Here is an 11,419-nt window from a genome sequence, read left to right as displayed (position 1 = left end):
TCCTTCATGATAATTTCCTCTATGTTGCAATCCTCTCTGTCCTCTATATTACAGATCAAAAGTATTTGATCCCCTGCTGATTTTGTACGTTTGCCCACTGACAAAGAAATTATCAATCTCTAATTTTAATGGTAGGTTTATTTGAACAGTGAGAGACAGAATAACAACAAGGAAATCCAGGAAAACCCATGTAAAAAATGTAATAAATTTATTTGCATTTTAATGAGGGAAATAAGTATTTGACCCCCTCTCAATCAGAAAGATTTCTGGCTCCCAGGTGTCTTTTATACAGGCAACGGGCTGAGATTAGGAGCACACTCTTAAATCATTCAATCAGATTCCAAACTCCCCACCATGGCCAAGACCAAAGAGCTCTCCAAGGATGTCAGGGACAAGATTGTAGACCTACACATGGCTGGAATGGGCTACAAGACCATCGCCAAGCAGCTTGGTGAGAAGGTGACAACAGTTGGTGCGAATATTCGCTAATGGAAGAAACACAAAATAACTGTCAATCTCCCTCGGCCTGGGGCTCCATGCAAGATCTCACCTCGTGGAGTTGCAATGATCATGAGAACGGTGAGGAATCAGCCCAGAACTACACGGGAGGATCTTGTCAATGATCTCAAGGCAGCTAGGACCATAGTCACCAAGAAAACAATTGGTAACACACGATACCGTGAAGGACCGAAATCTTGCAGCGCCCGCAAGGTCCCCCTACTGAAGAAAGCACATATACATGCCCGTCTGTAGTTTGCCAATGAACATCTGAATGATTCAGAGGACAACTGGGTGAAAGTGTTGTGGTCAGATGAGACCAAAATGGAGCTCTTTGGCATCAACTCAACTCGCTGTATTTGGAGGAGGAGGAATGCTGCCTATGACCCCAAGAGCACCATCCCCACCGTCAAACATGGAGGTGGAAACTTTATGCTTTGGGGGTGTTTTTCTGCTAAGGGGACAGGACAACTTCACCACATCAAAGGGACAATGGACGGGGCCATGTACCATCAAATCTTGGGTGAGAACCTCCTTCCCTCAGCCAGGGCATTGCAAATGGGTCATGGATGGGTATTCCAGCATGACAATGACCTAAAACACATGGCCAAGGCAACAAATGAGTGGCTCAAGAAGAAGCACATGAAGGTCCTGGAGTGGCCTAGCCAGTCTCCAGACCTTAATCCCATAGAAGATCTGTGGAGGGAGCTGAAGGTTCGAGTTGCCAAATGTTACATTCCTTCATGATAAATTCCTCTATGTTACAGTCCTCTATGTCCTCTATGTTACAGTCCTCCATGTCCATTATGTTACAGTCCTCTATGATACAGTCCTCTATGTTACAGACATCTATGTCCCCTGTCTTACAGCCCTCTGTGTTTACAGCCCTCTATGTTAAAGTTCTCCATGTCCTCTACTACAGTTCTCTATGTTACAGTCCTCTCTATTACAGTCTTCTATGTTACTGTCCACTATGTTGCAGTCCTTTATTTCCTCTATGTTATAGTCCTCTCTGTCCTCTATGTTACAATCCTCTATGTCCTCTATGTTACAGTCCTCCATGTCCATTATGTTATACAGTCCTCTATGTTTATAGTCCACTATGTTACAGTCTTCTATGGTACAGTCATCTATGTCCTCTATGTTACAAGCCTCTATATCCTCTATGTTACAGGCCTCTATGTTACTGTCCTCTATGTTACAGTCCTTTATATCCTCTATGTATTCTATGTTACAGCCCTCTATGTTACAGTCCACTATGTTACAGTACTCTATGTCCTCTAATGTACAGTCCTCTATGTTACATTCCTCTATGATACACTCCTCTATGTACTCTATGTTACAGTTCTATATGTCCTCTATGTTACAGTCCTCTATGTATTCTATGTTACAGTCCTCTATGTTACAGTTCTATATGTCCTCTATGTTACAGTCCTCTATGTATTATATGTTACTGTCCTCTATGTTACAGTCCTCTATGTTACAGTTCTATATGTCCTCTATGTTACAGTCCTCTATGTATTATATGTTACTGTCCTCTATGTTACAGTCCTTTATTTCCTCTATGTATTCTATGTTACAATCCTCTATGTCCTCTATGTTACAGTCCTCCATGTCCATTATGTTATACAGTCTTCTATGTTACAGTCATCTATGTCCTCTATGTTACAAGCCTCTATATCCTCTATGTTACAGGCCTTTATGTTACTGTCCTCTATGTATTATATGTTACTGTCCTCTATGTTACAGTCCTTTATTTCCTCTATGTATTCTATGTTACGGTCCTCTATGTTACAGCCCTCTATGTTACAGTACTCTATGTACTCTAATGTACAGTCCTCTATGTTACATTCCTCTATGTTACAGTTCTATATGTCCTCTGTTACAGTCCTCAACAATAAAGTCCTCTATGTCCTATATGTTACAGTCCTCTATGTTACAGTCCTATATGTTAAAGTCCACTAAGTTACAGTCCTATATGTTACAGCCCTCTATGTCCTCTATGTTACAGTCCTCTATGTTACAGTTCTATATGTCCTCTGTTACAGTCCTCAACAATAAAGTCCTCTATGTCCTATATGTTACAGTCCTATATGTTAAAGTCCACTATGTTACAGTCCTATATGTTACAGCCCTCTATGTCCTCTATGTTACAGTCCACTATGTTACAGTACTCTATGTCCTCTATAATGTACAGTCCTCTATGTTACATTCCTCTATGATACACTCCTCTATGTACTCTATGTTACAGTTCTATATGTCCTCTATGTTACAGTTCTATATGTCCTCTATGTTACAGTCCTCTATGTTACAGTTCTATATGTCCTCTATGTTACAGTTCTATATGTCCTCTATGTTGCAGTCCTCTATGTATTATATGTTACTGTCCTCTATGTTACAGACCTCTATGTTACAGTTCTATATGTCCTCTATGTTACAAGCCTCTATATCCTCTATGTTACAGGCCTCTATGTTACTGCCCTCTATGTATTATATGTCACTGTCCTCTATGTTACAGTCCTTTATATCCTCTATGTATTCTATGTTACAGCCCTCTATGTTACTGCCCTCTATGTATTATATGTCACTGTCCTCTATGTTACAGTCCTTTATATCCTCTATGTATTCTATGTTACAGCCCTCTATGTTACAGTCCACTATGTTACAGTACTCTATGTCCTCTAATGTACAGTCCTCTATGTTACATTCCTCTATGATACACTCCTCTATGTACTCTATGTTACAGTTCTATATGTCCTCTATGTTACAGTCCTCTATGTATTCTATGTTACAGTCCTCTATGTTACAGTTCTATATGTCCTCTATGTTACAGTCCTCTATGTATTCTATGTTACAGTCCTCTATGTTACAGCCCTCTATGTCCTCTATGTTACAGTCCTCTATGTTACAGTTCTATATGTCCTCTGTTACAGTCCTCAACAATAAAGTCCTCTATGTCCTATATGTTACAGTCCTCTATGTTACAGTCCTCTATGTTACAGTCCACTATGTTACAGTCCTATATGTTACAGTCCTCTATGTTACAGTCCTCTATGTATTATATGTTACTGTCCTCTATGTTACAGTCCTCTATGTTACAGTTCTATATGTCCTCTATGTTACAGCCCTCTATGTTACAGTACTCTATGTACTCTAATGTACAGTCCTCTATGTTACATTCCTCTATGTTACAGTTCTATATGTCCTCTGTTACAGTCCTCAACAATAAAGTCCTCTATGTCCTATATGTTACAGTCCTCTATGTTACAGCCCTCTATGTTACAGTACTCTATGTACTCTAATGTACAGTCCTCTATGTTACATTCCTCTATGTTACAGTTCTATATGTCCTCTGTTACAGTCCTCAACAATAAAGTCCTCTATGTCCTATATGTTACAGTCCTCTATGTTACAGTCCTATATGTTAAAGTCCACTATGTTACAGTCCTATATGTCCTCTATGTTACAGTCCTCTATGTATTATATGTTACTGTCCTCTATGTTACAGTCCTTTATTTCCTCTATGTATTCTATGTTACAATCCTCTATGTCCTCTATGTTACAGTCCTCCATGTCCATTATGTTATACAGTCTTCTATGTTACAGTCATCTATGTCCTCTATGTTACAAGCCTCTATATCCTCTATGTTACAGGCCTCTATGTTACTGTCCTCTATGTATTATATGTTACTGTCCTCTATGTTACAGTCCTTTATTTCCTCTATGTATTCTATGTTACGGTCCTCTATGTTACAGCCCTCTATGTTACAGTACTCTATGTACTCTAATGTACAGTCCTCTATGTTACATTCCTCTATGATACACTCCTCTATGTACTCTATGTTACAGTTCTATATGTCCTCTATGTTACAGGCCTCTATGTTACTGTCCTCTATGTATTCTATGTTACAGTCCTCTATGTTACATTCCTCTATGTTACAGTTCTATATGTCTTCTGTTAGAGTCCTCAACAATAAAGTCCTCTATGTCCTATATGTTACAGTCCTCTATGTTACAGTCCTATATGTTAAAGTCCACTATGTTACAGTCCTATATGTTACAGCCCTCTATGTCCTCTATGTTACAGTCCTCTATGTTACAGTTCTATATGTCCTCTGTTACAGTCCTCAACAATAAAGTCCTCTATGTCCTATATGTTACAGTCCTCTATGTTACAGTCCTATATGTTAAAGTCCACTATGTTACAGTCCTATATGTTACAGCCCTCTATGTCCTCTATGTTACAGTCCTCTATGTTACAGTTCTATATGTCCTCTGTTACAGTCCTCAACAATAAAGTCCTCTATGTCCTATATGTTACAGTCCTCTATGTTACAGCCCTCTATGTCCTCTATGTTACAGTCCTATATGTTAAAGTCCTCTATGTTACAGTCCTCTATGTCCTATATGTTAAAGTCCACTAAGTTACAGTCCTTTATGTCCTCTTTGTTACAGTCCTCTATGTCCTCTATGTTACAGGACTCTATGTTACTGTCCTCTATGTTACAGTCCTATATGTTAAAGTCCTCTATGTTACAGTCTTCTATGTCCTATATGTTAAAGTCCACTATGTTACAGTCCTTTATGTCCTCTTTGTTACAGTCCTCTATGTCCTCTATGTTACAGGAATCTATGTTACTGTCCTCTATGTTACAGTCCTCTATGTTAAAGTCCTCTATTACAGTCCTCCATGCCCTCTAATGTACAGTCCTCTATGTTACAGCCCTCTAAGTCCTCTATGTCACTGTCCCCTGTGTGACATTCCACTATGATATACTCCTCTATGTCCTCTATGTCACAGTCCTTTCTGTCCTCTATGTTACAGTCCTCTATTATACAGTCCTCTATGTCCTATATGTTACAGTCTTCTATGTCCTCTATGTTACAGTCCTCTATGTAACAGTCCTCTATGTCCTCTATGTTACAGTCCTATATGTCCTCTATGTTACAGGCCTTTATGTCCTCTATGTTACAGTCCTTTATGTCCTCTATGTTACAGTCCTCTATTATACAGTCCTCTATGTCCTATTTCATTTTTTTAATTTTACCTTTATTATACTAGGCAAGTCAGTTAAGAACAAATTCTTATTTTCAATGATGGCCTAGGAACAGTGGGTTAACTGCCTGTTCAGGGGCAGAACGACAGATTTGTACCTTGTCAGGTCAGGGATTCGAACTTGCAACCTTTCGGTTACTAGTCCAACGCTCTAACCACTAGATACTGTCCTCTATGTTACAGTTCACTATGATACAGTCCTCTATGTTACAGTTCACTATGATACAGTCCTGTATGTCCTCTTTTGTTACAGTTCACTCTGATACAGTCCTGTATGTCCTCTATGTCCTCCGTGTTACTATCCTCTATGTTACAGTCCTCTATGTTACAGTCCACTATGTTACAGTCCACTATGTTACAGTCCTCTATGTTACAGTCCTCTATGTTACAGTCCTCTATGTTACAGTCCACTATGTTACAGTCCACTATGTTACAGTCCACTATGTTACAGTCCTCTATGTTACAGTCCACTATGATACAGTCCTCTATGTTACAGTTCACTATGATACAGTCCTGTATGTCCTCTTTTGTTACAGTTCACTCTGATACAGTCCTGTATGTCCACTATGTCCTCTTTGTTACAGTCCACTATGTTACAGTCCTCTATGTCCTCCGTGTTACTATCCTCTATGTTACAGTCCACTATGTTACAGTCCTCTATGTCCTCCGTGTTACTATCCTCTATGTTACAGTCCTCTATGTTACAGTCCACTATGTTACAGTCCTTTATGTCCTCCGTGTTACTATCCTCTATGTTACAGTACACTATGATACAGTCCTCTATGTTACAGTCCACTATGTTACAGTCCACTATGATACAGTCCTCTATGATACAGTCCTCTATGTTACAGTCCTCTACGTTACAGTCCTGTGTATCCTCTATGAGTTTCACCCCCTGTCCTCTCTCCCCTTTGCCAGAAGAGAGGTGTGTGATACAGAGAAAAGAAGGAAGACAATAGGACAATCTTGTGCTTCCCAGGCTCTGGGTTGAATAGGCAATATTTTTCATTGTGGCCTCTCATTTCAGCGGTGGTTCTATTATGTGAGGTGTTGGGGGGAGCCGGGGCTTGGCGTGGGTCTGTGCCTCGCGTCCCACGGTGATCCCCGCCTCTCTTTGAGCCGCACTGACATTCTGATCATAACCCAGCGACCGGAGCTTTGTGCCCTGCGAGCTCGCTGGGGACCAGTTGGGACGGGGCTCCTGCCGTTCACACTCCCTTTGTGCTGGAAGGAACGTGCCACAAGCAACCACAGGACTTAAAAAGCAGGGCATAATGGGAGCCGAGAAATGTATTTCCCTCTCTGCCACATGGGCCTTTACCGGCAAGGTGATGGCAGGGGTGGTGACAGGAGAGTGTTTTCCCGCCTGGGAGTGTGTATATGGGGTGGTGGGAGTGTGTGTGCACGTGCGTGTGTATGCATGCGTGTGTGCTTCTGTGGGTCTGCGTGTGTGTGTGTGTCTAAAGGCCAGTTTTATTGCTTCTTTAATCAGCACAATAGTTTTCAGCTGTGCTAACATAATTTTAAAAGGGTTTTGTAATGATCAATTAGTCTTTTAAAATGATAAACTTGGATTAGCTAACACAACGTGCTGATAATGGGCCTCTGTGCGCCTATGTAGATATTCCATAAAAAATCTGCCATTTAACTACAATAGTTATTTACAACATTAACAATGTCTACACTATATTTCTGATCAATTTGATGTTGGGTTCGAGCCCAGGCTCTGTTACAGCCGGCCACGACCTGGAGGACCATGGGGCGACTCACAATTGGCCTGGCGTTGCCTGGGTTAGGGAGGGTTTGGCCACTAGGGATATCCTTGTCTCATCACGCACTAGCTACTCCTGTGGCGGGCCGGGCGCAGTGCACACACACATTGGGTTGGATGCGCGCTGTGTTAGGAAGCAGTGCGGCTTGGTTGGGTTGTGTTTCGGAGGACGCATGGCTCTCGACCTTTGTCTCTCCCGAGCCCGTACGGGAGTTGTAGCGATGAGACAAGACAGTAACTACTAACACTTGGATACCATGAAATTGGAGAGAAAGAGTGTCAGGATTTGGCCAGGGTTGTTCCGGGTTTTGGTCACTAGATGCCCACATTGTGCTTTTTGACCTTTTGTTTTCCCTTGATCCCCATTATTATTTGCACCTGTGCCTCGTTTCCCTGATTGTATTTAAACCCTTAGTTTTCCTCAGTTCTTTGCTCTGTGTTTGTATGTTAGCTCCCAGCCCTAGTATTCTGTGAACTCTTGTTGATCCTGGTGGACTCTCTTGTGGAATTCTGTTTTTTTGTTCTTGTTTATTTATTTTTGAGTATCTGTTGAGGCTTTTTATGCTATACCTACCACCTTGTGGATTTACCTTTTTGTCTTGGAGGATTACCTTTGTTCTTGTGGAATTCCTTTTGAGGTTGTGGAGTTACATGTTTTCCTGAAGGACTTCCCTTTTTACTTTATTAAATACACCGTCTCAAGTACTGCTGTGTTTGCCTCATCTTCTGGGTTCTGCCGACTATTCGTGGCTTGGTTGGTTAAGTGACTGTTTCTCATTCCGGAGACCCGGGTTCGCAACCGGGTCCTGACAGAAGCCATAAATGAACCCAGAGGCAGCCAGTTCCCAGGACCTTGTTGCCATGCTGTCCCACCACCAGGAGACTGTCCAACGCCACGAAGCCGCCCTGGTTCAGCAAGAGGCCTTAATGGCTAGACATTCTCATCTTCTGTCGGAGATGCAGACTTCCATAAAGCAGATATCTGATCGACTTACCCCGGCAACAGTTCCCGTCCCAGTACTAATCCAGGCACTTGTCATCTCCCGTCTGGATTACTGCAACTCGCTGTTGGCTGGGCTCCCTGCCTGTGCCATTAAACCCCTACAACTCATCCAGAACGCCGCAGCCCGTCTGGTGTTCAACCTTCCCAAGTTCTCTCACGTCACCCCGCTCCTCCGCTCTCTCCACTGGCTTCCAGTTGAAGCTCGCATCCGCTACAAGACCATGGTGCTTGCCTACGGAGCTGTGAGGGGAACGGCACCGCAGTACCTCCAGGCTCTGATCAGGCCCTACACCCAAACAAGGGCACTGCGTTCATCCACCTCTGGCCTGCTCGCCTCCCTACCACTGGGGAAGTGCAGTTCCCGCTCAGCCCAGTCAAAACTGTTCGCTGCTCTGGCCGCCCAATGGTGGAACAAAATCCCTCACGACGCCAGGACAGCGGAGTCAATCACCACCTTCCGGAGACACCTGAAACCCCACCTCTTTAAGGAATACCTAGGATAGGATAAAGTAATCCTTCTCACCCCCCCCCTTAAATGATTTAGATGCACTATTGTAAAGTGGCTGTTCCACTGGATGTCATAAGGTGAATTCACCAATTTGTAAGTCGCTCTGGATAAGAGCGTCTGCCAAATGACTTAAATGCAGTACCTCAGATTCATGTACCCATGGCAGTTAACCCCCTGGCTGAACCTCGTCTTCCACCTCCCCAACGGTTCTCAGGTGATCCAAGTGCTTGTAAAGGGTTTCTCACCCAATGTTCTCTCTCCTTCGAGCTGCAACCCTCGTCGTTTCCCACCGACCGGTCTAAGATCGCATATATCATCACCCTGCTGTCGGAAAAAGCCCTGGCCTGGGCTACTGCTGTGTGGGATGCCCATAGTTCCTGCTGTGCCAGCTACTCTGCCTTTGCTGAGGAATTCAAAAGATGGTTTCAAGGCCCAAGCAGTGGTCCTGACTCAGCCAAACAGCTCCTGGCTCTCCACCAAGGTCGGCGCAGCGTGACGGACTATGCCATCCAGTTCCGCACGGTGGCAGCAGCGAGTGGCTGGAACAACAAGGCGCTCACGGTGTGCTTTCTGAAAGGCCTTTCCGACACTATCCAAGATGAACTGGCCACTCGGGAACCACCGGACAATCTTGAGTCCCTGATCAAGTTGGCCTCAAGCATTGACCAGCGTCTGAGAGAGAGAGAACTCAACCGTAGACCTCTAGCCCCTATCAGTCCCAGCTCCGAGTCCCCACCTTTATCCTCGCTGGCTCCACCGGAACCCATGCAGATTGGACGCATCTCCCAGGCTGAGAGAGACCGCCGGATGAGGGAGCGACGCTGTCTATATTGCGGCAAACCGTGCCATTTCCGTTCCACGTGTCCCGGGCTCCAGGGAAACGCTCTGTCCCGTACAGACCGGGGGGAACTGTAACGGGAAACATAACCTCCTCCCATCCGTCCAACTCCCGTCTGCTCATTCCAGTCACCCTTTCCTGGGACAACCACAAGCTTCACCTTCAAGCCTTGGTAGACTCTGGAGCCGCAGGTAACTTCATGGATGGTGTCTGGGCGAAGGAGAATGGCATTCCCTCTGAACCTCTAAGTGACCCCATGAGGGTTACTACATTGGATGGAAGCCCTTTGGGATCTGGACTTACCACTCATGTCACTACCTCCTTGCGACTTTCAGTTTCCCAACACCGGGAATTGATGAACTTTCATTTGATCTCCTGTTCCGAGTTCCCTCTCGTCCTTGGATAGCCCTGGCTTCACAGCCATAACCCTCACATCGACTGGTCTGTGGACACTATCAAGCAGTGGGGTCCTGAGTGCCAAGCTACTTGTATTTTCACGAGTTCCCCGAGTTCTACTCCTGAGTCTTTAGAATCCATCGACCTGCCCCGAGTTCCCGAGTGTTACCATGACCTCAAACTGGTATTTAGCAAACAGAGGGCCACCATGCTACCACCCCATAGACCTTATGATTGCCCCATCAACCTGTTTCCGGGCACTTGCCCCCCCAGGGGTCGGATCTTTTCCCTATCTCCACCCGAACGAGCTGCTATGGATACCTACATCAAGGACGCTCTGGAAGCAGGCCTCATGCGTCCATCCACCTCCCCGGCGGGAGCAGGGTTTTTCTTTGTGGCCAAAAAAGACGGTGGATTACGTCCTTGCATCGACTACCGGGGACTCAATGCCATAACCGTCCGTAACCATTACCCGCTACCCCTTATGGCCACAGCCTTCGAGCTGCTCCAGGAAGCAGTTGTTTTCACTAAGCTTGACCTGCGGAACGCATACCATCTTGTGCGGATCAGACCTGGTGACGAGTGGGAGACCGCTTTCAACACGCCTACTGGTCACTATGAAAACTTGGTGATGCCCTTCGGCCTGACCAACGCCCCAGCGGTGTTCCAAGCGCTCATGAACGATGTGCTTAGGGATATGCTTAACATATTTGTGTTCGTTTACTTGGATGACATCCTCATCTTTTCGAGCTCCCTTCAAGAACACACAAAGCATGTCAGACAAGTACTCAAATGCCTCCTAGACAGCCATCTGTACGTTAAGAAAAATGTGAATTCCATTCATCCCGAGTACAATTCCTGGGATTTGTAGTGGAACCCAGTCGAGTCCAAATGGACCCCAGGAAGGTAGGGGCGGTAGCAGATTGGCCCACCCCCAAATCCGTTAAGGAAGTTCAGCGTTTCCTGGGCTTCACAAACTTTTACAGCAAGTTCATCAAGAACTTCAGCTTGGTGGCAGCCCCTCTCTCAGCTTTAACCAAGGGTGGCAACGCAAGGTTTTTGTGGGGAAGAGAAGCTGAGACGGCCTTCCAAGGACTCAAGCAGCGCGTCCTCTCTGCTCCCATCCTGATACTACCGACTACGGATGAACCGTTTGTGGTGGAGGTAGACACATCAGAGGTTGGTGTTGGAGCTGTCCTGTCTCAGAGGGGTGAAGACAAGAAGCTTCATCCGTGCGCTTTCTTCTCACACCGGCTTACCCCGGCTGAGAGGAACTACGATGTGGGGGATCGTGAACTCCTAACGGTTAAGATGGCATTGAAGGAATGGAGACACTGGCTCGAGGGGGC

This window comes from Oncorhynchus masou, chromosome 31 (assembly GCF_036934945.1).
Source record: "Oncorhynchus masou masou isolate Uvic2021 chromosome 31, UVic_Omas_1.1, whole genome shotgun sequence".
Lineage (NCBI taxonomy): Eukaryota > Metazoa > Chordata > Actinopteri > Salmoniformes > Salmonidae > Oncorhynchus > Oncorhynchus masou.
This window is presented reverse-complemented; position numbering follows the sequence as displayed.